Genomic DNA, 22,838 nt, shown 5'->3' on the forward strand with positions numbered 1-22,838 from the left:
GTATATAACACATATCAGCTCCCATATGGATCTACCAGGCCTTCTAGCACAAGGAAATGATGAAATTGATCAGCTATTGGTAGGAAATGTGATAGAAGCCTCAGAATTTCATAAGAAATACCGTGTTAATAGCAAAGGTTTGAAGAAAGATTTTTCTATCACTTGGCAACAAGCCAAGGAAATGTCCTACTTGTTCCTTGTATAACCAAACTCCACTACCTGCAGGAAGTAATCCAAAGAGTACTCAAAGAAATGAAATTTGGCAAATGGATGTGTTTCATTTTGCAGAGTTTGGAAAATTAAAATATGTACACCATACTGTAGATACATATTCAGGATTTCAATGAGCAACTGCTTTGAATTCTGAAAAGGCTGATTCTGTAATGAGACATTTATTAGAAGTTATGGCCATTATGGGAATACCTGCACAAATTAAGACTAACAATGCTCCAGTATTTATCTCTAGTAAAATGAAACATTTGTTTGCATATTGCAACATAAAACATATTATGGGTATACCACACCATCCTACAGGACAAGCAGTTACAGAAAGATCTAATTGCACTTTAAAAGACATGCTTAATAAACAGAAAGGGGTAATAAAGACCCCTGATAATAGATTACACAATAATTTATTAACTTTAAATTTTCAAAGTTCTAATGAGAAAGGAACATCAGCTGTGGAGAGACATTGGATAGTAGAAAGAAACTGCTGAACTAAATCAGCCTGTATGCTTTAAGGATGTGTTGACCTCTGGCTGAAAACTACTATATATGTTACATTGGGAAAGAGGTTTTGATTTTGTTCCCATGGGAAAAGAAAAGCTATTGATATCATCAAAATTGATAAAGATTAGATGTGAACAGGAGAGACATCTCAATTAGGAGATCTCTAGTTCGTTAAACAGCTTGGCCATTCAACCTTCCAAAAAAGAAAACTCCCCAAAGTTAGTGTTGGGGCAGGGTTTTGTTTTTGTCTTTTCAGTAGAATGAAGGCATCCAGCTAAGGAACCTGAAGACGACTGGCCAAATGAGACTTCTAAAGAAGAAGGACAAATCATCCAGAGAAAATGCCCCAAGAAAAAGAACAAATTGGTCGAGTGGCATAGCACATTTCCAATAGGATAAAAGTCTCATAAACCTTCCCAAATGCTTTTCTCTACTGTTCTCTACAGGTACATAAGGAAAATGGTCTTTTTGTAGTCCTAATCCAGTTAAAAATAAAAGTGGTTTAGAGTTGGAGCATAGCTCTCTCCTTTTCCAAAACCAAGCATGCTTGTTAAAGGAAAATCCCAAATCTCTGTGTCATGTCAGAAGAGCCACCTGGAATGGGGCAGGAAAAAAAAAAAAAAAAAAAAAAACAGAACACCAAAACTAGGGACTATTCTATTTCCACTAATATTATAATCCTTTCCTTTTATTTTGACTATTTAAAACTTTTCTTAAGGTATAAAGACTATCTCAAAATTTATAAGATTACTAAATGTATTTAAGCCTTCTATTGTGATATTAACGGTTATATAAAGTATTAACTGATTCTAGAAACAGGGTACATTGTAACACAAATTGCTAAATGGTCTTATTAATAGAATATACAGAGCCAGATATTGGGGTGAAAGTTGAAAGATCACAGGGATAGAACAAGTCAGCCACAAGTTCTTACTGCTAGGAAATCCTTAGCCCAAGAGAGTTATTTCCTGTATACTCATGCCTATATACCTTTCTGTGCCCTGACATCTTAGTTCCTGTCTCCACTCAGTTATATCACTTCTTCTTTCTGCCCAGCTCTATCACTTCCTGTCTATCTATACAGACCTCCAGACCTCTATGGTTAACTAGTGCTGGGATTAAAGGTGTGTGCCACCAAGTCTGGCTCTGTTCCCAGTGTGGCCATGAACTCACAGAGATCAGGATGAATCTCTACCTCCTGAATGCTAGGATTAAAGACGTGTGCTACCACTGCCTGACCTCTATGTTTAATATAGTGGTTGGCTTTATCCTCTGATTCCCAGGCAAGCTTTATTTGTTAGAGAACAAATAAAATATCACCACACTACATCAAGCTTCTTGTATGTGATTTCAGGCTTGAGTCTAAAGCAGGTAACTAGGAATTATGTTTGTATATCCCAGATGTATTTAATAAATTGTGGTCCTTTGACCTCTCCAAGATCCACTGCATATGACATTCAAAATGTTTAAGTTTCCTGCAGTGAACTGTGACCATTCCTAACAGCAACCTTTGAAGTCTCCAAAAGGATGTTGGGGCCCCACAACAATGAATTCACCTGGATTGTGGTAATGCCACTAAGCTGACAAACACCACCCAAAGATCATCAGCTTTGGACTACAAACTTCTTAGGACAGTTAGATAAGATGGTCCAGCCTCATAGACTACTCCAGTCAGGACTTTATATAATCCTTGCACTCTCCCATTACATCAAGATGGGGGTAACAGGTAGCTCTCCCAAAACTTTTGATCTTTATCTCAATTTTTTTCAGGGTCTCATAAAGATGCTATTGCCCCTAGACAACAGAAAACATTTTAAGAACCTGATGTGCACATTCCCAAGAGATGGGATGGGTGGTTTTTGGTCACTGGAAGGATGTTTGTCATCATTTAGAGGGATTAGTCACAAGTTCTTATTGGTCATGGTCAGGGAGAAATCTAAACAAAGAAAATTAGATTCAGGGATCTTGTTCTAAAAAGAAAAAGAGGGGATATAGATTATAGGATAAAAAGTAGATTATTAAATCTACTTTCAAACTAAAAAAGCAACTACTAGTCTCAAATACATTACATTGGTATGGATTTTTTTGTATATTGATACAAATTCAAGGTTATTTTTATTATAATGTATTATATGTTTCTATTTATTGTTTAAGGTATTGTACCAATGAAGCTTAATTAAAAATGTAAAGTTCTAGTCCTTGAAAGCTATTTAGAATAATAAACAAATATAGGTTAGTACTCAGTCATCTGTAACAATCAAAGTTATCATCATGTTAGTTATTTTTTCAAAGTCAATCAGAGACATATTTTAAATAGATTGATAGTCTTCAAACATTTTAGAGATGTACAGAATGTGGCATTTTAATGTTTTAATAACATAAGGCTTTTCAAGATAGTGAGACATGCCTGCTCCTGGCAGCACCAATTTACTCCAAAAGAGGATGGTGGGCATTAAAGAATCTCCATATGGAGTTTGCTTTCATTTGTGGCAAAGTTAGCCACTGGGTAAAGAAATTGCCCTTGCCTTGACTGCTAACAGTATGCTATCCAAATTGGACAAGCAAGACACAAAAGAAGGCAACTGCCAAACTTTGCCAAGACAGGATAGGGCAGTCCTTCAAAAATTCTGCTTCATGGAAAAGTCTGTCAGATATTTTGTGCCCATAGCCTGGATATGGATGCCCCAACATTGCAGAGGAACCCTGGAGTGACTATCCAGGCAGGCATATGTCTCTGTTGTTTCTTAGTTTTAGAAGTTGCTTGCTCTGCAGTTCCTGTTTACTCAGGTAATATTATATCCTTCTCAAGTCTCTGATGGGGTTGAAGATTAGATAGTTATAGATACAGTTCTCCTTAGTTATGATAGACAGTAAATTAGGTACTAAACTTTGGACTCACCAAGATAAGATAGATAATAGAGTATTTTCTATGAATTTGCCAAATACTAATGGACTGGACATAGTGAATGTATTGTTCTTGTTGTGTATAGTTTTACTATGTTAGAGTTAAAACCATTCCTTTTTATTTAGACAAAAAGGGGGGAATGTTTTGGGAGAATTGTTGGCACAGCCATTCCACTGTGCCAATAAAATCCAAGGACAGAGTCAGCAATTGGCTGATTGGGATTAGCCATAGAGTTCTTGGAGACCTGAAGAGGTCTGCTAAAGAGGACAGGAACAGAAAGGAGGGGGTTTCCAGGGAGTTTCTGGGGCTGGTGGTTCAGGAAAAAATGTGGAGAGAGGGTCACCCAATCGATTCTCCACGACCCTTGGATTTATCAGGTCTTTATCTAAATTTCTGACTCCCGCGGTTTTATTATACTGGAAAATTTAAATATTCATTACAGACAAGAATACAGGAAGTTCCTGACTAACACTCACCTGATTTAACCCTAGTTCCTTGTCAATGGTCTTGTGGGATATTGCTAAAATTCTGACTCTTGGTGAGACTTAAACAACGTCTATCCACCTTAACTTATGGTTCCAATGACAAGCTGGAGTGCAATTCCACCAAAGTCCACTTTGCGGAACCAGTGATTTATTAGTCTTACTCACAGAGTGATGAATGAGGGGTTACAGGCAGAAAGCAGTCACAATGGAAGATCTTTTCAGGTCCAAAGAAACTCCAATTACCCAAACTTCAAAAGGCAGACCAAATGTCCAGAAATGATCTCAACCTGGAAGATAGGAGGATTTCTGGTAGCTGGATAAAAGACAGAATTCCTCTAGAACTTGTGACGCTGGTTTCAAAAGGCATTATTTCCTATATCTTTGGCGGAAGGTATATCTGGCCACCTGTAGTACCTGTTATCATATCAAAGCTCATGCTGGCCTCCAGGTTCCCTCAAGTATCACAAGTACCTGTTACACTTTTCGGAGTCCATGCTGGCATCCCAACCCTTCTCACCTCCTCCCTTACCCTAAATTCCCTCCAGCTCACAGGCTTCTCTCTCCCAGCTACTCATTCTCCTTATAACCCTGCTATTTCAACTACGCTCCCTCTCTCCCTCCCCCGCCAGCTCTGCTCCTGCTTCTCTTACTGTTCACTCTATTATTTATCCCTCCTCACCCCCACCATGCTATTCTTCCTTCTCTCTCTCTCAGATCGCCCTAACCGTGTCCAGCCTGCTGCCCATGTTCAATCTACTCTCTTTGCTCTGGACTCTTCCAGATGCCTCTGGCAATTCCCTCTTTCATGTCTACAATTAAAACCTTCCCCCTAACCATACCATGGAGCAGTCATGTTGTCAGTTTACACACCTGGTGCGGAACACCCAGAAGGGGCACCATGGACCACTTTCCAAGGATCTTGGCCTCTCCTAACTGAACCAAGCTGCTGCGTTGACTCTCCTAAGGTATGGATCATTCCACTGGCTTCTGCCACTCACCATATTCAACTCCAGATTCTAGAGCCTGCCCCTTCAGCTGTTTTCTCCTCCACCAGCTCTAACCAACTGACTTTCTTTGCCCACTCAGTGTTTTCTCGGTCTCTGTGGCTCCTGGAGCCTACTACACCCTCCCAGGGTCCCACCACGTGGAAAGGTTCTGTCTCTTGTTAGTTCTCTGGAGTCTGCCGTAGACTTCACCACTGTGATTCAGGGCATCTCTCTGCTAAAGAACTTACCCCCCCCCCCCACCTCTGGAACATTCCGTCTGGCAGAGTTCCTGTTGGTGACTGTTCCCTAAGACCCTCCCGCCTCCTCTACACTCTGCTTCTGAAGGATGACTTCTTTTCTGCCCTGTCTCTCAGCTCTCTCCTGGCTCTGACATGGCTCTTTCCCTTCGGAATTAGCTTTGTCACCTGCCTTCTCTGATCCTTTCCTCCCGGAACTCAGAGATTTCTTTAAAGCCTCGCTGTCTTACTGCAAACAGCTTGGCCTCAGACAGCTCAGCGGCCACAAATCGGCAAACTTGATTTCTGAATCCTCGCTGATTGCCATAACTTCTGCCACAGCCCAAGCAATGACCCCAAAAGTCTCTTATCTCTGAGCTTTCTCTAGTCTCCACTTTTGAAAAATCTCTTATCTCTAAGACTTCTTTACTCTCTGCTCCCCCCAAATCTGTTACGACCATTCTTTAAACTCTTTATCTCAGGATTTATAAACTCACTGAGTGTGGTTAAAACTCTGTAAAATCTGTAACTAAAAGTTAGTTTAAAACTTGTAACTAGCCGGGCGGTGGTGGCACACGCCTTTAATCCCAGCACTCGGGAGGCAGAGGCAGGCGGATCTCTGTGAGTTCGAGGCCAGCCTGGACTACCAAGTGAGTTCCAGGAAAGGCGCAAAGCTACACAGAGAAACCCTGTCTCGAAAAACAAAACAAAACAAAACAAAAAAAAAAAACAAAAAAAAAAACCAAACTTGTAACAAAAGGTTCATAGTTAAAAAAAATCTATACAGAGGCATGCTTATATGTAACTTGGATTCAACTCTGGTTTAAGAAAATAGATTTGCAGCCGGGCGGTGGTGGCGCACGCCTTTAATCCCAGCACTCGGGAGGCAGAGCCAGGCGGATCTTTGTGAGTTCGAGGCCAGCCTGGTCTCCAAAGCGAGTTCCAGGAAAGGCGCAAAGCTACACAGAGAAACCCTGTCTCGAAAAACCAAAAAAAAAAAAAAAAAAAAAAAGAAAATAGATTTGCTACAGCATACTAGATATGTATTATAATATCTATATATCTAAATACTGTATATACAGCATACTGCATATGGATTTAATTCTAGTTTATAAAAATAGGACTTTAACAACATATATTTGATGAATAAGGTATGTTTGATTAAGGTTTATAAATTCCTCAGGTTATAAAGGTCTCTTCAGGTTAACAGAGACTGATTTAGAGATGTATGTCTAACTGTTCATGTATTTTCTGTGTTCCATGCCAGCCTTCTAGAAAATTTTAGATTAAGGAACAACATATGCTTGATGAATAAGTTATGTTTGGATAAATAAGGTTTATAAATTCTTAAGGCCTATTCAGGCTAGCAGAATCTTGACTTTAGGATGTATATCCAGCCTATTTGTTTTTGCTAATTTTGTTAAGCTTTAGCTATTAGTAGAAACTGATTCATACTAGAAACTGTGTATCCAATGAGTATATGAGCAACACAAATTGGACTTGTTGGGGGTTTTTTTGTGTGTGTGGTGGGGGGGGGGCTCAAGGATGGGAAGGTGTCTCTGGGAGGAATGGGAAGCAAGTGTGATTAGGGTGTATTGTATGAAATTCCCAAATAATTAGTAAAAATCTTATGTTGAGGAAAAAATGTAATTCATTTATAAAAACAAGCTTTAGCCTTCTGTATATGTTGTCAAGGTTAATCCTAAAGCAAGTAACTGCAAATAAGTAAAATTTGTTTAAAATCAAGTGAACTCAATAGATTAGATGATGGCCCTCAAACCCCTCAGAGAGATCTGATGAATATGGCGTTTAAGGTGTTTAATGAAAAGGACTTCCCCTGATAGATAAAACTACCAGGTTCTGGGCGCAGCAACTGAGGCGATCTCCAAATAAGACAGGCTCCAACGGACTCCACCCGGAGCTTACTTGGAATGTGACAACAACAACTTCTGAGCAAAGAGCTGCCCATGCCTAGTCCACCACCAGGGCCCTGCTCAAACTGTGCACACTGTTGGGTTGACTGTCCCACTCTGCCTTTGCGAGGTAGGTCAGTTTTCCCAAGTCCTTGCTTCACAGGAAAATCGCTCCGACTTTCTGAGTTTGGTAGCTGTAGGCTGATGCTGCCCTGTGTGAGAGCCAAAGGGTGATGACCTCTGCCCTCAAGAAAACCATTGAGATCACCATGGAGGATCCCAGGCTGGCCATCCAGGTATCAGGTGAGTCTGTTGTTTTCATTGATACAGAGGCCATTTGGATTATACTTCCTGATCAAACTTATCCCTCCCAGATCTCTATGACGGTGTTAATGGCAAGCTGTATGTAGCTTCATCGGTTCAGCCGCAGGAAGCTCACCTCAGCCAGCTACTCCTTCCAAGGCTACAACCGCTTGGTCAGCCCATTTCATATGTAAAAATAAGGCCTTCCTTTTTTCTAAAGCTACTAGGTCTCCTGTGGAGAAAGGCAGACTCACAGACATTTTTTACCTTACTGGGAGGCTGCACACTGAAAAAGATAAACCCACAAAACGTGTTTCCATGTAAAAGTAAGCTTAAACTATCATGCTGCTATTTACCAACTAAAATTTTACTTTTTACTATTCCTTTATTTAAAAGAACTTGCCTTTCAGTGACTGCTCTCCGTAATTGTCTTAGTCAGTGTTCTATTGCTGTGAAGAGACACTATGACCACAGCAACTCTTTCAAAAGAAAATATTTAACTAGGACTGGCTTACAGTTTCAGAGGTCTAGTCCATCGTCAGCATGGTGGGAAGCATGGTGGCACACAGGCAGACATGGTGCTGGAGAAGGAGCCAAGTGTTCCACATCCAGATCCACAGGAGCCAGGAAAAGAGCATGCTACTTAGCCCGGCTTATTTAACCCTAAAGCCCACCTTGACTGGCACACTTCCTTCCAGAAGGCCACAACTCCGCCAACAAGATCACACCTCCTGATCCTCCCAGGTAGTGCCACTCCCTGATGACTAAACATTCCAATACATGAGCCTAAGGGAGCCACTGTTATTCAAACCACCACGGTGGTCAACCATGTGTGTCTCATGGTAAATGACTGGATGGGAGAAAAAGGTTTAAAGCTAATGTAAGTTGGGAGGGTCTAAGGAAGTGATACAAGATAAGTGAATGCAAGTTGTAAAGGTCTGGGGAAGAGATTTAAGGTATATGAAAAATAAGACTGAAAGATAATACATGATGTTAGGTCTTCAAAAGTTCAGAATCCTAACATATTAACCAGTGCAGTTCTGATAAGCTATTAATCTAGCGTTGGTAAAGCACTGGCTACTGTTATTATAGTTACAGGCTCAAAAACTTAAATTTCCTTTGGTTGTTTTCTAAATATAGACTTAAAAGTGCTTCTTCTTGTGCCAAAAACATCTCTGTGCAATCTATATCCATATCTATATATCTATCCATCTATCTATCTATCTATCTATCTATACACACACACATACACACACACACACACACACACACACACACACACACGCGCACACACACACACACATGTGCGTGTATATATATCCCTCTGGACAGAGGAAAGAGTGTTCATGTTTTTATTTTAAACACAGAACCATTGTTTTGGATCCTCAAGCTTTTGCTATGGCTCAAAGGCATGGGTCTATTCCAGCTGTTTATAGACAAACAGTTACTAACTGCTTTTTCTACAGTGAGGATTTCAGTGCAGATTTCAAACAGTGCTCATACTAATACATCTTAAGCTTTTATCTCTTTTCGTAAACTTTAAGAAAATTAATGTATGCTTCAGGGTGTCTCAAGATCCATCTGTCCATCTGTCACAGGTCAACTGGACTCCAGACAAGTACTCCCGTCAGTTGACAGCTTAAGCTTTCCTGGCCCTCCCTGAGGATAGGCCCTTTGCTTCCTCTTGTCATGAGACTCCTTTCCACCACCACCTCCAACAACCAGGACCACAGGCTTGGAAGTTGCAAGTGTGTACCCAAGATAAAGATTTCCCTAAGCTCCTTAACTTTATCATCCTAGTACACATCTGTCCCAGCAGATTTCCACTAGACTGACAGATACCATCCAGGAATCAAGTTCAGCCTACAAACTGCTCCAAAACTGCTTGCAACACACCAGTCCCAGGTGGTCCTGCAGAACCAGCCATCCTTGGAGTTGCTGAAAACTTATGTAAACCAGTCCAGCCAATGTAATCACTCCCTATCTCTTCAGGCTGGGTCAGTGGGATGCTTCTGACAAATGTGTCCTACCATTGCCTGAATCCCCTCCCTCTCCCGGCCTTTGACAGGCATTCTAGCCTTCCTGGGTCCCAAGAATGACATCCTAATCTCAGCTGAGAAGCAGTTACAGAAGAGAGTATGCTGCCCTTCACCATCGACAAAAGACTGGAAAATAATCTCCACCCAGCATGGATGATGACTCCTCCATGGCTTTGTAGATAGAGTCCCCTGTCCTAATCCTTTCCCACCTGTATCCTGCAGCCCTTCCCAGAGGTCCACCCAAAACTAGGAAAGAATTGCATACAGCTGGTTGGGAGGAGCACATGAATGATCAGGTTAAGAGTCTGATGGTGATCCCTGCCTCCTCCTTCCAAGAGGTAATGTCAATAGTCAACAAGCCCAGCTATGATGATCTTGAGCAAACAGGCTCAACCCAGCCCATACTCCTAAAGATGGCAGCTGTTAGACTTGGAGGTTGGTCCTGTACACATGAGGCTTCTCTAAAGTGTCCCCCCCCCGCTCTTGCATCAGCCGCAGAGAGTATCCTTCCTCTCAGGATCCCTTTGCTGTGCTAATGTAGATCAACTGTACTCAGAGCATCACACCTCAGACACATGCTGCTGCTCCTCATCCCAGCTCTTTACCTTTTCCAGCCTTGCCTCTCTGCACTTGTCATTGGATCTCAAACTGGCTAGTAGATTGAATTCTTCAGCACTTGACTACAGATTAAAATCTAATATCTGCATTCAAAGTGTTCATAGTCTGGTACTCTACAGGGAAGAAAGCACTGCAAATGTCAGGTGAGAGAGAGACACTGAAGAGGTTTGAAGAAGACTTTCCCCAAACAATCCACAATCTAGGAAGAAATCAATCAGAATTGATGGAGATGGGGGCTGAAGAGGCATCCAGAGCCAGACTTAAGGTATTTAGATCCAATCTTCAAAATGCTAGGGAACTCAATTAGGGAAGCAAAGAGATAGGATTCATCTCATACAAATCAATGTGAGATAACTGTGAAAGTCATATAATTGAAAATGGAAATGGTACAACCTAAGAAGCAATGGGATGTTCAACATGGTGGCTCACACCTGTAATCCCAGCACTGGAGAGACTGAGGCTGGTGGGTTGTAATGAGTGCATGGCCACCTTGGGATATGATAAGACTCTATCTCAAAAGAAAGAAAGAGAGCTAGGGGCTGTCCTGGTGGGTGAGGACCTGAGTCTGAATCTCTAGAACCCACCTAAAGTTGGGCGCAGTCGAGCGTATCTGTAATTCTAGTGCTCCTGGGGCAAGATGGAAGGCAGAGACTGGAGAATCCCCAGAAGCTCACTGTGCTGCACCGTGGTAAACAACAAAGGAAACCCTGTCCCCAAATGAACTAGAAGATGAGGACACATGAACACATGCACACATACACACAGTCATATACACTCACATGCACACTCACATACACACACACACACACACACACACACACAGAAGGAAGATGCAGCTCAGGGAAGGACTGAGAAGTTACTTAAGAGGTTAGGATGGAAGACAATATGGAGAAACACAATGGAGATAAGAAATGGAACTAAGACAGGGAAGAGGGACGTGGGGAGGTCCGCATTGCTGCCCCTACACCATGCCCACCAGTCAGAGCTTGTGTTTGCCATGTCATTGAAAGAGACCATATAATTAAAGAGGGGGGTTGAAATTGGAAAAGAGAATGAGGGAACTTTCTCTAGCCTTTCCTTTCCAGGTCTCCCTCTAAGCAGGGGTCCTTCCTTCTTTTGAACAGTTATGTTCCCATTTGGAGATCCTTACAGTTGATCAGCCATGTTGAATTGTATTATGAAGACAGGTGAATAACCTGCTGATTTGAAAGTGTTTTGATATGCAGATTATCAATAATTATATCTTATAATAGAAGAAATACATAATTCCTTAAAGATCTGGGTCCTTTATCTTTTGTGAGTTCACCTAAGAAAGCAAATTTAACAGAAAACAGATTTTGAGCACATGTAATCTGAGCATCCAGGACACTGAGGCAGAAGGACTATGAGATTGAGGCACCAGGCTACAGAAAGAAGGAGAGCTGTCTGAGAAAAAGAGAGAGAGAGAGAGAGAGAGAGAGAGAGAGAGAGAGAGAGAGAGAGAGAGAGGGAGGGAGGGAGGGAGGGAGGGAAGGGGGAGGGAGGGAGGGGGAGGGAGGGAGGGAGGGAGGGAGGGAGGGAGGGAGGGAGGGAGAGAGAGGGCTACTGTTAGAGGTCACGTGAGAGTTAACATTTAGTCGAAAACAAATCCAGTCAAGAATATTTTCATACATCCATGAATATTTGGCCCCATGAAGATAATTCCTTGAGTGTACATAGAAAGTGAGTCTCAACGGCCTTTCACACACCTTATTCCTTGAACAAGGTGCCCTCAAATGTAACTAGGTTCTTCAGTTCTAACGCCTCCGAGGAAAAAAAAATAAAACTAATCAGTTTTCACAGAGTTTGGCTGAGGACCACTTGGATTCAATGCTGATTTTGTGGTACTTTGCAAATAGAATAACCAATATTGAGGCACTATGTTGATATTGGACTTGGGAGGGATTGTCAGAACAAACAGGACAGGCCACGCTCTTGTGGGTGGTTGCAGAGAGAGGTGCATTATGATAAAAACCATGTCTTGCATTCTAAGAGACAAACTTGTTGGACCCCACAGCCAGAGTTAATAATACAGCCAAGACTGCTGTCCTGCGGCATACTCAACTGCTTGTTTCACCTGCCTCTAGGAGAACAGTGGAACAACCAAACTACCTGCTTTGGATTGCCCGTGTAATCAACTTTTACAAGCTAAGCTATGCGTAGCTGGCATCTTAAGTCATGTGCTCTTCCATATCCCTGACCTAGAGGAACGCATGTGTGTTTGTGTGCTATGATAACCATCTGCTGGAAATAGAAAATAGGCTGGAAGTGGCCTTATAAAATGAATAGCCACCATAAACGCTGAAAGCAGCATTCCAGTATTACTTGATGGTGTGTTTGTTATCTGGGTCAGCTGGAGCCAGTGACTTCATCCCTTTAAACAAACAAACAATCTCCATTAAAGGTTTCTTTAAAATATCCCTCATTCCTTCCTGATGTGGTGCATTCTGTGCTGCTCAATAAAAGAGAGAACAAAGCCCTTTGTTGGGGACACACATGACAGACACAAGAACAGACACAGACGTGGGGACAAACACACAAGACAACCTCCAGGCAGATGCAGATTCAGACCCATACAGCAGACACGCAGGGACAATGGAAGGATGGGGAGAGAAAAGCCGAGAATGCGAATCAGGGCTCCGTCTTGGTGAAATGACCCCAGGAGGAAGCACTTTGATTGCTTTCCTTATTGTGAGGCTGACACAGGATCGGTGTCTCTGAGTGTGTTATTAGTGTATTCAAACCAAGCACACTTCAGTGCCTTGTGGGCGGAGGAGTCTTTACTGCTTTTCATTCTTGCAGGTGGTGATCAGGTTTTATTTTGAATACATCGGGCCTTCCAACTCTCACAGGACATAGAAATGGGTCTGGGAATGTAGCTGAGTTGGTAGGGTGCTTGTCCAGCGTGCACCAAGCTCTAGATTTGGTCCTCAGCACCACGTCAAGGCTGGTGTGGTGATGCAGACCTGTCACTCTGGAGGTGGAGTGGCAGAAATGAGGATGCTCTGCAGGAAAGGCTACTCAGCTGCAAGAAATATGCCCAGCTGATGGCCTCCAACTCCTAAGTTACTCAGCCCAGCTCAGCTTTGGAGTCCTCCTGCACTGCTCTGGGAGCCTCAGCTCAGGACTAAGCAAGACCTTGGTGTGGGGTCTAGCCCAGCTGTCTAAAGCTAACCCTTCTAAATATAGGGCTTAGAGCCCCCACTCACAGAAGAGACCAAGGTACTATGGAAGAGCTCCCCATCAATCCCACGAACTTCCTTTGACATCTGGAGTCCAGTCCACAGTGAACCTTTATACTGCTAGCTCCATCCTCCATAGTACCTCCCAGAAGACCCTGTAGACACACCTGCCACAAGGCTACAAAGAGGCAGACGAGGAGACAGAGTGAGAATGGACCCTCAGGGACTAGGGTATACACGTCATTCTTAGTGAGATGTTTTCTCTCTACAAGAAAGTCTCAAGTTCTTACCATCTCATGGCGAAGTGAGTTGACACTGTCTACCACCTGGCCGTGCAGAGAGAGAACCTCCCAAGGATGTCCTTGGCTCCTTCTGCAGGACAGCATGAGACAAGGGTGCAGTGGAAGACCAGAAGTCCCTGCACACCTCTAAAGTTTATTATTATTATTATTATTATTATTATTATTATTATTATTATTTGTGTGTGTGTGTGTGTGTACACGCGCAAATGCACCCTGGTGCATGTGTGGAGGTCAGAAGACACCTTGTAGCTGTTGCTTTTCTCTACCATGTGAGTCCCAGGGACTAAACTTAAGTGGCTAGCCTAGGCAGCAAGCCCCTTTGTCTGCTGAGCCATCTTATCAGCCCTTGGGCATCTATTAAACAGAGTTAGGGTTGCTGTAAAGGACCTGGTCCTAGTTATGAGTGCAGGGCCAGCTTTATCAGTACTGGGTTCTACCTCTCTGGTTTTGAAACATGAGACACCCAAAACAATGGTACTGATTTCTAAGACTGGTTTGATTTCCAAAGTTCCATGACTGGCAAGGGTCAAAAGAGCCTCCTCATGACTTTTCAATACAGTGGAGCTCTTGGCTCACCATTACTACTAAACAATTAAGTCTAATATGGGAGGGCATTTTAGCAACCTGGAGAAATTTCACAGACAAGGTTAGGGGTCAGCTTTCCAAAGACCAATACCCTTTCACTATAATAAACTTGTTCATTTAAGCGAAACCACAGATTTTTGAATTTACTTATTATTTTTTCTTTTATTTATGTGTGTGTGTGTGTGTGTGTGTGTGTGTGTGTGTGTGTGTGTGTAAGACAGGACACACTATAGTGCAAGCTGTCGTTGAACTTCTGATCTCCTGCATCCACCTCCCAAACCCTAGAATTATAGGCATGCACCATAACACCCAACTCACAGGTTCTTTGTGGGCAATAGAAGAGTGTGTGTTGGTATAAAAATGCATACATAATTTCCATGATTTTATATCTTACTTTTACTCATTTAATGATGAAAATTCTGGTTGAAAAACTTACATCAATAGCATTTTTTTAAATATGGGGATTATTGTAAAAAAAAAAAGTTTCTACACTTGTAAATTTTTGTTTATTTTGCTTTTCAGACGGGGTCTCAAATATTCCAGAATGGCCTCAAACTCACTACACAGCCAAGGATGACCTTAAACTTCTGGTCCTCCTGCCTCCGCTTCCCCAAAGGTCTGCTGCTCTAGCCCACAACTCTAAAGTTTTGGGATGCAGTTGTTTATGCCCTCTCTCCCCATCTGGGGCCTCTTCTCAGGCTGACATCTGTTGCATGCGTTTTCTCAGAAAGAAACACTCTTCTAGGTGCTAGGCTAGCTCAGTCCCTAGAGGACCACTTCGGCTCTCTCTTCCTCTCTCTCAGATTTGTCATCAGTATTGCGGTGTGGTTCTCATTTTCAATTGCTTTTGCACTGTTGTGTTCTTGCTAACTTCTTTATTTTGGTTTTTTGAAATACAAATATCATTCATCATTTCTCCTTTCCCTTCCCTTCCCTTCCTCCAAGTCCTCCTATGTACCCCCCTCTCAAATCATGACTTTTTTCTTTATTGGTGTGTGTGTGTGTGTGTGTTATTTATATTCCTAAATAAATAAACACCTTCTCAGTCTCTATAATCTTTCTTGTATGTATATATGATTTCAGGGCTGACCATTTGGTATTGGATAGCCAACTGAGAAGCTTTTCCTTAGGGAAGACTATTTTCCCATTCTCAGCATTCTTTAGCTGCCTGCAGTTCTTTATGGAGGGTTAGTTTGTATAGGTTAGGGTTAGGGACCCATGGGTTTTCCTCTCCCCATGTTAGCACATCTATTGGTGGTGTCCTTGTTTGGGTGTTGTTTAGGCAGCCCTGTTAATGCAACTTCATCTGGGTGGTGGTTTGAATGATAATTCAAACATAAGCTCATATGTTTGAATGTTTAGTCCCCAGTTAGTGGAACTGCTGGGCAGAGTGGCACATGCCTTTAATCCCATCACTCAGGAGACAGAGACAATCAGATCTCTGTGAGTTCAAGGCCAGGTTGATCTACATAGTGAGTTCCAGGACAACCAGGGCTATATAGAAAGACCTTATCTCAAAAACAAAACAAAAAACAGTTGGTGGAATTGTTTGGGAAGGATTAGGAAGTGTGGAGTAGGTATAGCCTTGTTGAAGGAGGTATATTAGTGGAGGTGGGCTTTGAGGTTTCAAAAGTCCAGGCTCAAGCCAGGCGGTGGTGGCACATGCCTTTAATCCCAGCACTTAGGAGACAGAGGTAGGTGGATCTCTGAGCTAGTTCCAGGAAAGCCAAGGCTATACAAAGAAACTCTGTCTTGAAAAACAAAAACAAACAAACAAATGAAAAAACAAAGTCCAGGCCCAACATCTCTTTTTCTTGGCCTGAACTTTTGGTTCAGATGTGAGCTCTCAGCTGCTTCTCCAAGCACCATGTCTGCTTGCCTGCTACCATGCTCCCTGCCATAATGATAATAGATTAAGCCTCTGAAACTAGAAGTGAGCCCCAATTAAATGCTTTCTCTTGTAAGTGACCTTGGTCATGGTATTTGGTTACATCAATTGGTATAGCTTCCCAGCTATTTCTATGAGATGCAATTTCACAGCAGACTTCTTATTCCTCTGGGTCTTAGACTCTTCCCACCCCCCTCTCCACTATGTTCCCTGAGCCTTGGATACAGGGGTTGCGTCGTAGATGTATCACTTGGGGCTGGGTACCGTACTTGTTCTTTGTAGCTTGATCCATTGTGGTTTTCTGTAATGGTCCCCCACTGTTGCAAAGAGACATTTCTTTGAGGAGAGGTATAGCTAAAGTTTTCCTGCCTGGCCCACGGTCAGGGCAAATCTCTGTCACCCGCCAGTCCCACAGCAGCTCAGACCCGACCAGGTAAACACAGAGACTTATATTGGTTACAAACTGTATGGCCGTGGCAGGCTTCTTGCTAACTGTTCTTACAGCTTAAATTAATCCATTTCCATAAATCTATACCTTGCCACGTGGCTCGTGGCTTACCGGCATCTTCACATGCTGTTTCTCATCGTGGCGGCTGGCAGTGTCTCTCTCAGCCTTCCACTTCCCAGCTTTATTCTCCTCCTTGTCCCGCCTATACTTCCTGCCTAGCCAATGGCCAATCAGTGTTTTTTTTTTATTGACCAATCAGCAACACATTTGCCATACAGACCATCCCACTGCAGAGAGGTGAGACCTGCGCTCACTTCTGGGTCTAAGGATAAATATTTAGAATGTAGTTAGGAATTATGCTTGTTTAGCAAAGTGATGGTTGTGCTACTGAAGTCATGGATCTTGTGACCATCCTTATCTCAACCTCACCATGTACTTTTGGTGATGCTTTTTAAACACACAGAGTGAGGGTGGATGAAGTGGTTCCTGGCTGTAATCCTAGTAAGCAGGAACCCAAGGCAGGAGGATCTCTGTGAGTTGGAAACAAGTCCAGGCTCCAGGCTACAGTGTGAGACTTCCTTTCAAAATCAAAGAAATAAATAGAATGATGAATGTCTTTTCTTCCAAGCATGGAAATGCTCGCTAGCTCACCCACTGACTTTTGCTTTTAAATATTGCATTTTCTTTCTTATAAAGATTTCTGGGGATTTTTTTTTCTTGTACCCACATCTTATGCAGAAATGAAACACATTTAACAGCAGCTTCTGCTTCTCTGTCGGCCATTCTGTCCTCCCCACAGGAGTGAGATCATCGGGATCCTTACTCTTTGTTCATCTGGTGTAGACTCCCTACACCCTCTGTGGCTGCAGGTTCACCTGATTTCAAGAGGAAGAGGGATTGCCTTGGGCTGCTCCTTCATACTCAGTGTCTGGGACTTTATTTCTGGGCTGTGTATGTTTTCCAAGGGAAATGAATGAGAAACTTTCTTAAGGAGTCACGTATGCAGACAGAAAGCCACACCCCAGGGTTTGTACTCGCAAAGCCTTTGGTAGAACAAATTCCCACAACATTATTTTATTCTGGGCATGCTGGTGTACTCCATGCAGGGCAGGTGCTCCAGCACTGAGGTAATCCCCTAGACCCACAGGAAACATTTTAGCCAGTGCTGCCTAGATGTTCTGCTGTATGGAACAGTTGAGGGCCCACCTTCTACCTGCTGTGATCACAGAAAGAGAAGGGAGTAACATGTGGACCAAATCGGTACTACTGAGAAGGGGAAATGTTCAATAGATGATGGAGAGATGATGACTCAGTGGTTGAGACTTTGTTCTCACAGAGGACCAGGAATTTGAGTCCTAGCACCCACAAGTTGGCTCACAACCACCTGTAACTCCAGTTCTCTCCTTTCAGATAACTCTAGCTTGTGTCAAGTACACAAAACTAGTCAGCACATGCGCGGATCATAGTTGTTCATCAAAGTTCATTTATGAGATCGGCTATGGAGTGTTTTATACGTACGGAAACTAAAGATGGAAGCTAGAGTGACTTACCCACATTCAGATGACTAGGGAGGGCCACCATGCTGGAATTGCCAGGTTACTCTCTAAAACCCTTTGTCCTTTCCCGGGTTACCCCCTCTGTTCCTTTTTAAGAGGCTCTATTACTGGGCGGGGTTGAGAAATGCTCAGTGAATGTGTGCACACAAATATGTGTATGCACGTGTTAGGGGAGGGTTTGTGGGGGGGGAATAAATTTAACAAACTCAATTTTGCTCCCATTTAGGTTTCAGATTTCTATTTTTATTTCCCCATTAAATCTGTTCTGGCCGGGCGGTGGTGGCGCACGCCTTTAATCCCAGCACTCGGGAGGCAGAGCCAGGCGGATCTCTGTGAGTTCGAGGCCAGCCTGGTCTCCAAAGCGAGTTCCAGGAAAGGCGCAAAGCTACACAGAGAAACCCTGTCTCGAAAAAACCAAAAAAAAAAAAAAAAAAAAAAAAAAAAAGGGATGCCGGGCGGTGGTGGCGCACGCCTTTAATCCCAGCACTCGGGAGGCAGAGCCAGGCGGATCTCTGTGAGTTCGAGGCCAGCCTGGACTACCAAGTGAGTTCCAGGAAAGGCGCAAAGCTACACAGAGAAACCCTGTCTCGAAAAACCAAAAAAAAAAAAAAAAAAAAAGAAAAAAAAAAAAATCTGTTCTGATGAGTCTAGGTCTGGTAGATTGCCTCTTGTTATGTTGTAGTTTATAAGAAGAAAATGGCAGGGCATTATTCCAGTCAAACAGACACTTCCCTGGTTTCTTTCTGAAGTCTTTACCTGCTTTCCCATCTTACTGACCTTGATTGAAGAACATGAGAGTTCAACACTTGGGAATTCTCGTTTTCTTAAAGCCCGTGGCCTGCTCTGAGCAGTCAATTTCTTAGTACCACTCTCTTTACTCTCCTAAAACTCAAGAATCAAAAGTGTTACCTGATCGAGCTAGTCAACTTCCAACATGGAGTGCAGAGGAGCTCAGAAGTCCCCATCCCTAGCTCTGGAGCTGTTGACCCTTGGTGGCTTCTGGGGGAGGGAAGGGTCATTTTTCTTTAAGGTGTTGCACCTGGTAAGTCCATCATGCTTCAGGGGAAGGCTCTGCACCCATGAGTGCATGGGGAGCACAAACTGGAATCAGTGGACCATGAGAGAGAGAGAGAGAGAGAGAGAGAGAGAGAGAGAGAGAGAGAGAGAGAGTGGAAGGATCTGAGAAGAGTTAGGGAGAGCAGTAGGGCATGAATATGATCAAAGTATACATATGCAAGTATAAATTCTCAAAAAATGTACTTTTGAAAGTGTTACTTAAGGTGGCACACTCTACCATGCCTCTTTCTGGTTCTTGTTGTTGTTTGAGACAGGGTTTCTCTGTTTCGTTTTGGTGCCTGTCCTGGATCTCTCTCTCTGTAGACCAGGCTGGCCCTGAACTCACAGAGATCCTCCTAGCTCTGCCTTCCAAGTGCTGGGATTAAAGGCGTGCGCCGCCGCCACCACCGCCCAGCCACCATGCCTCTTTCTGCAAGAGCAAAGCCTCAAGAAAGCAGAAAGTGACTTCCCACACAGCTGGCTTTAGCCATCAGCTCTGTAGAGCCCGCCCTTCCTGGAGGAAGCCGCCGGAAGGACTGCAAACTCATGTGCGCTAATGCTTCTCCAGTCTGTAAGGAGAGGGCCAGCGTGCAACTAGAGACAGGGTGACGCCAACAGCATTCACCCAGGTTCCTTCAGATACATGGACTTTTGCCCCATCCAGCTCTCCCTTAAGCTCCCTGCAAAGACGCCTGCAAATACTTGGAGCAATCCTCCAGGACTATCTTATGTACCCTTACCATCAAATCCCTTTCTCCCTCAGGTACCAGCCTTTCACACTTGGTGGCCACCGACTTCCTGGAACACCAGGACCTCCAGAGCAGCTGATGCATGGAGCTTCTGGGAAGCCCAAGGGCTGCACTGTTGCATTCCAAACAGCGGGGAGGGACTCAAGTGTGGCACACTTGGCAGGAGAGGCGGCAAAGCTGAGCTTACTCGGTGTTAAGGAAAGCTAAGAACCTTCTGTCATTTTTTTTTTTAATGGATTCCCTAGTCTGACTTGCCTGACATGTGCACAATGGGATTTCAGTCAGGAAAGGAACTTGAATATCAGAGTTTGACATTTCAGATTAAGATTTGAGGGGGCTGGGGATGTGATTCAGTTGGTAGAGTGCCTGCCTAGCAAGAGTGAAGCTCTGAGTTTAATTCCTATATAAACTGAGCATGGTGGTACATACCTATGATCTCAATTTGGAAGATTTGGAGGCAGGAGAAGCTTCTAATTCTTTGGGAGTTACATAGGGAGTCAAGGGCTAGCCTTGACTACACAAGTCCCTGTCTCAAAAACAAAACAACAAAACTATCACTGAATATATAAAAGCTGTTTCTATATCAGGCCTCCTCCAATTATGAAAGCTTTCCTTTTGAACACAGCTCTTACAACAGAATTTTCTTCCTGCAGGGTGGCCCCGTCATTGTTATCTTTAGTTGTCAACTTGACACACCTGCGGCAACGGACTATCAGTTGAAGGAATGACTCTGTTAGAAGACCCATGGGCATCTCTGTGGGGCGTTTTCTTGATTGTTAATGGATATAGGAATGACATTGCCCGCTCTGGGCCATGGGTATCATTCCGGGGCAGGTGTATAAGAAAGGTAGCTAAGAAATCCAGCAGGAGAAGCCGGTCATGAGTGTTCTCCGTTTCTGGTTTCTGCTTCAAGCACCAGTTCTGCTCCGGCTTCCCTTGATGCTAGCCTATATCCTGTTAGATGAAACAAATCCTTTCCTTCCCAAGCTGCTTTTACTTATGGGCTTTATCCTAACAGAAGGGCAATGTAAACTAGGACACACCCCAACAGGCTTGTTAGGGCTCAGGGAAAATCGCTCTCTGGGAAGTTCAGCCTATGCTTTCTCAGCAGTGTTCAGACACGTGATTTTCATGTATTATTTCAAGGCTTGCCCTTTCCTAATCAAGACAAAATACTGCACTCCAGCTGCAAGTGACATGAGGCCTGATGAATGAGACCTAAGCAAATAGTTTAATTTATGTCTCATAACAAAACATTGACAGGAGAGCGGTCCAGAGCTTGTGTGTGGCTCAAAGAGGCTGTAGGAAACTCAGGCTGGCCCTCTCTCCCCTTACCCTGCCAACCTTAGCCTGCTAGGTTTTGCTTTCACACTCACCTCATGATTTTCATATAGCTGCTGCCACCACCCCCTACACACACACACACACACACACACACACACACACACACACACACACACACACTCCCACACCGAAGGTCAGCAGTGTGTGCAAAGGAAGATAGAGAAGGGACCTCAGACTTGTACTTACAACTTTTTCACCAGACTCCTGGAATGTGCATTGTGTCTGGTTCAAGGGAAAATCTACTCCCTATTATGCACGGCCAAGCATGACAATGGTACCTGCTGAGTTGTCTCATTAGAAGTCTCCTGCAGCAGATGCCCTCATGTTTTGGGCTAGTAGGCACTTTGTAGCCCAGCTCCAGAATGGGTCACACTTGCATGTCTCATGATCTTCGTCTAAATAGCAACATGGATTTAACTAACTGAATAGACAGTTTGGCCAAGCACGGTGGCTCACATCTGTAATCCAGGACTCAGGAGTACAGGCAAAGTGATCATTCTTTGTAAGGTTGGAGCCAGCCTGATCACCTAGGGCTACCCAGGAAGACCCTGTCTTAAAAATGTCAATAACTAAATAAACAAACAGTTTGGTAAAAACCAGAGCTACGGTATGGCCCAGTAACTATATTCCTTGCTATGACCAAAGGAGACATGGTTTTTACACCAGAAGGATTCTTGCACTTCCATGTCTAATACAGCACTGTTCACAACAGTCAAAGTACAGAGTTGGCCTAAATGCACAGCCGTGGATGGATGGGTAAAGAAAATGTTGATATAGTTATACAATGAAATAGTACTCAGCCATAAAAATAGGAAATCCAAGCCAGCAAGACAGCAGAGCAGATAAAAACCCAAGCTTTTCCTGCACAAGCCTGATGATGACCTGAGTTCAGTTCCCAGAACCCCTGGAACAAGGAGAACCAATGCTCAAAAGTTGTCCTCTGACCCCCACAGTTGCGTCATGGCACATATACAGTCACCCCCCCACACACATACCCTTCATAATAGCAACAACAATAAAAAGAAAAGAAAGAATAGAATCCTCTCATTTGCAACAACATGCACAGAAATGAAGATAATTACGCTAAGTGAAATAGGTCATAGAAGAATAAACATGCCATGTTCTGATTCATGTATAGAGACCAATAGGGCACATTTACAAAAGTAAAGAGCAGACCAGTAGTCACTAGAAGTGGCACAAGTAAGGGGGGCAGGGGACAGAAGGAAACAGAGAGACTTTCAGGGACTGGGAAGGACAACAGGAGTTGAGGGCAGAATGGAGAGTAGAAGATGTGTGGATGGACACCAACCCACCATGTGTGCAGTTACAGAAATACGTTGAATCCCTTAACTTACATAATTAATACATGTTCATAATTCTAATAACAAAATATGATATTAAAAATGGACAGTTTAACACATTAAAAACTTTAGTGAAGATTCTCAATGTGACCCTTCAAATATCATTAACATATTTTAGGATATGACTTCACCCAG

At 43.2% G+C, this 22,838-nt stretch overlaps 1 protein-coding gene across 2 annotated transcripts in view; it reads right to left on the minus strand.

The window, feature by feature from the left end:
* Vwa8 (von Willebrand factor A domain containing 8) overlaps positions 1-22,838 on the minus strand; it is a 411,314-nt gene that overhangs the window by 370,171 nt on the left and 18,305 nt on the right. The window contains exon 2 of one of the 2 annotated variants that reach the window (XM_052732664.1): positions 4,285-4,406. The exons of the other annotated variant lie outside the window; for it this stretch is intronic. The gene's annotated coding sequence lies outside the window, so the exon portion shown is untranslated. The remainder of the gene's footprint in view (positions 1-4,284; positions 4,407-22,838) is intronic. 2 annotated transcript variants of the gene reach the window in all.

This window comes from Peromyscus californicus, unplaced genomic scaffold, assembly GCF_007827085.1.
Source record: "Peromyscus californicus insignis strain IS unplaced genomic scaffold, ASM782708v3 Scaffold_12__1_contigs__length_115047231, whole genome shotgun sequence".
Lineage (NCBI taxonomy): Eukaryota > Metazoa > Chordata > Mammalia > Rodentia > Cricetidae > Peromyscus > Peromyscus californicus.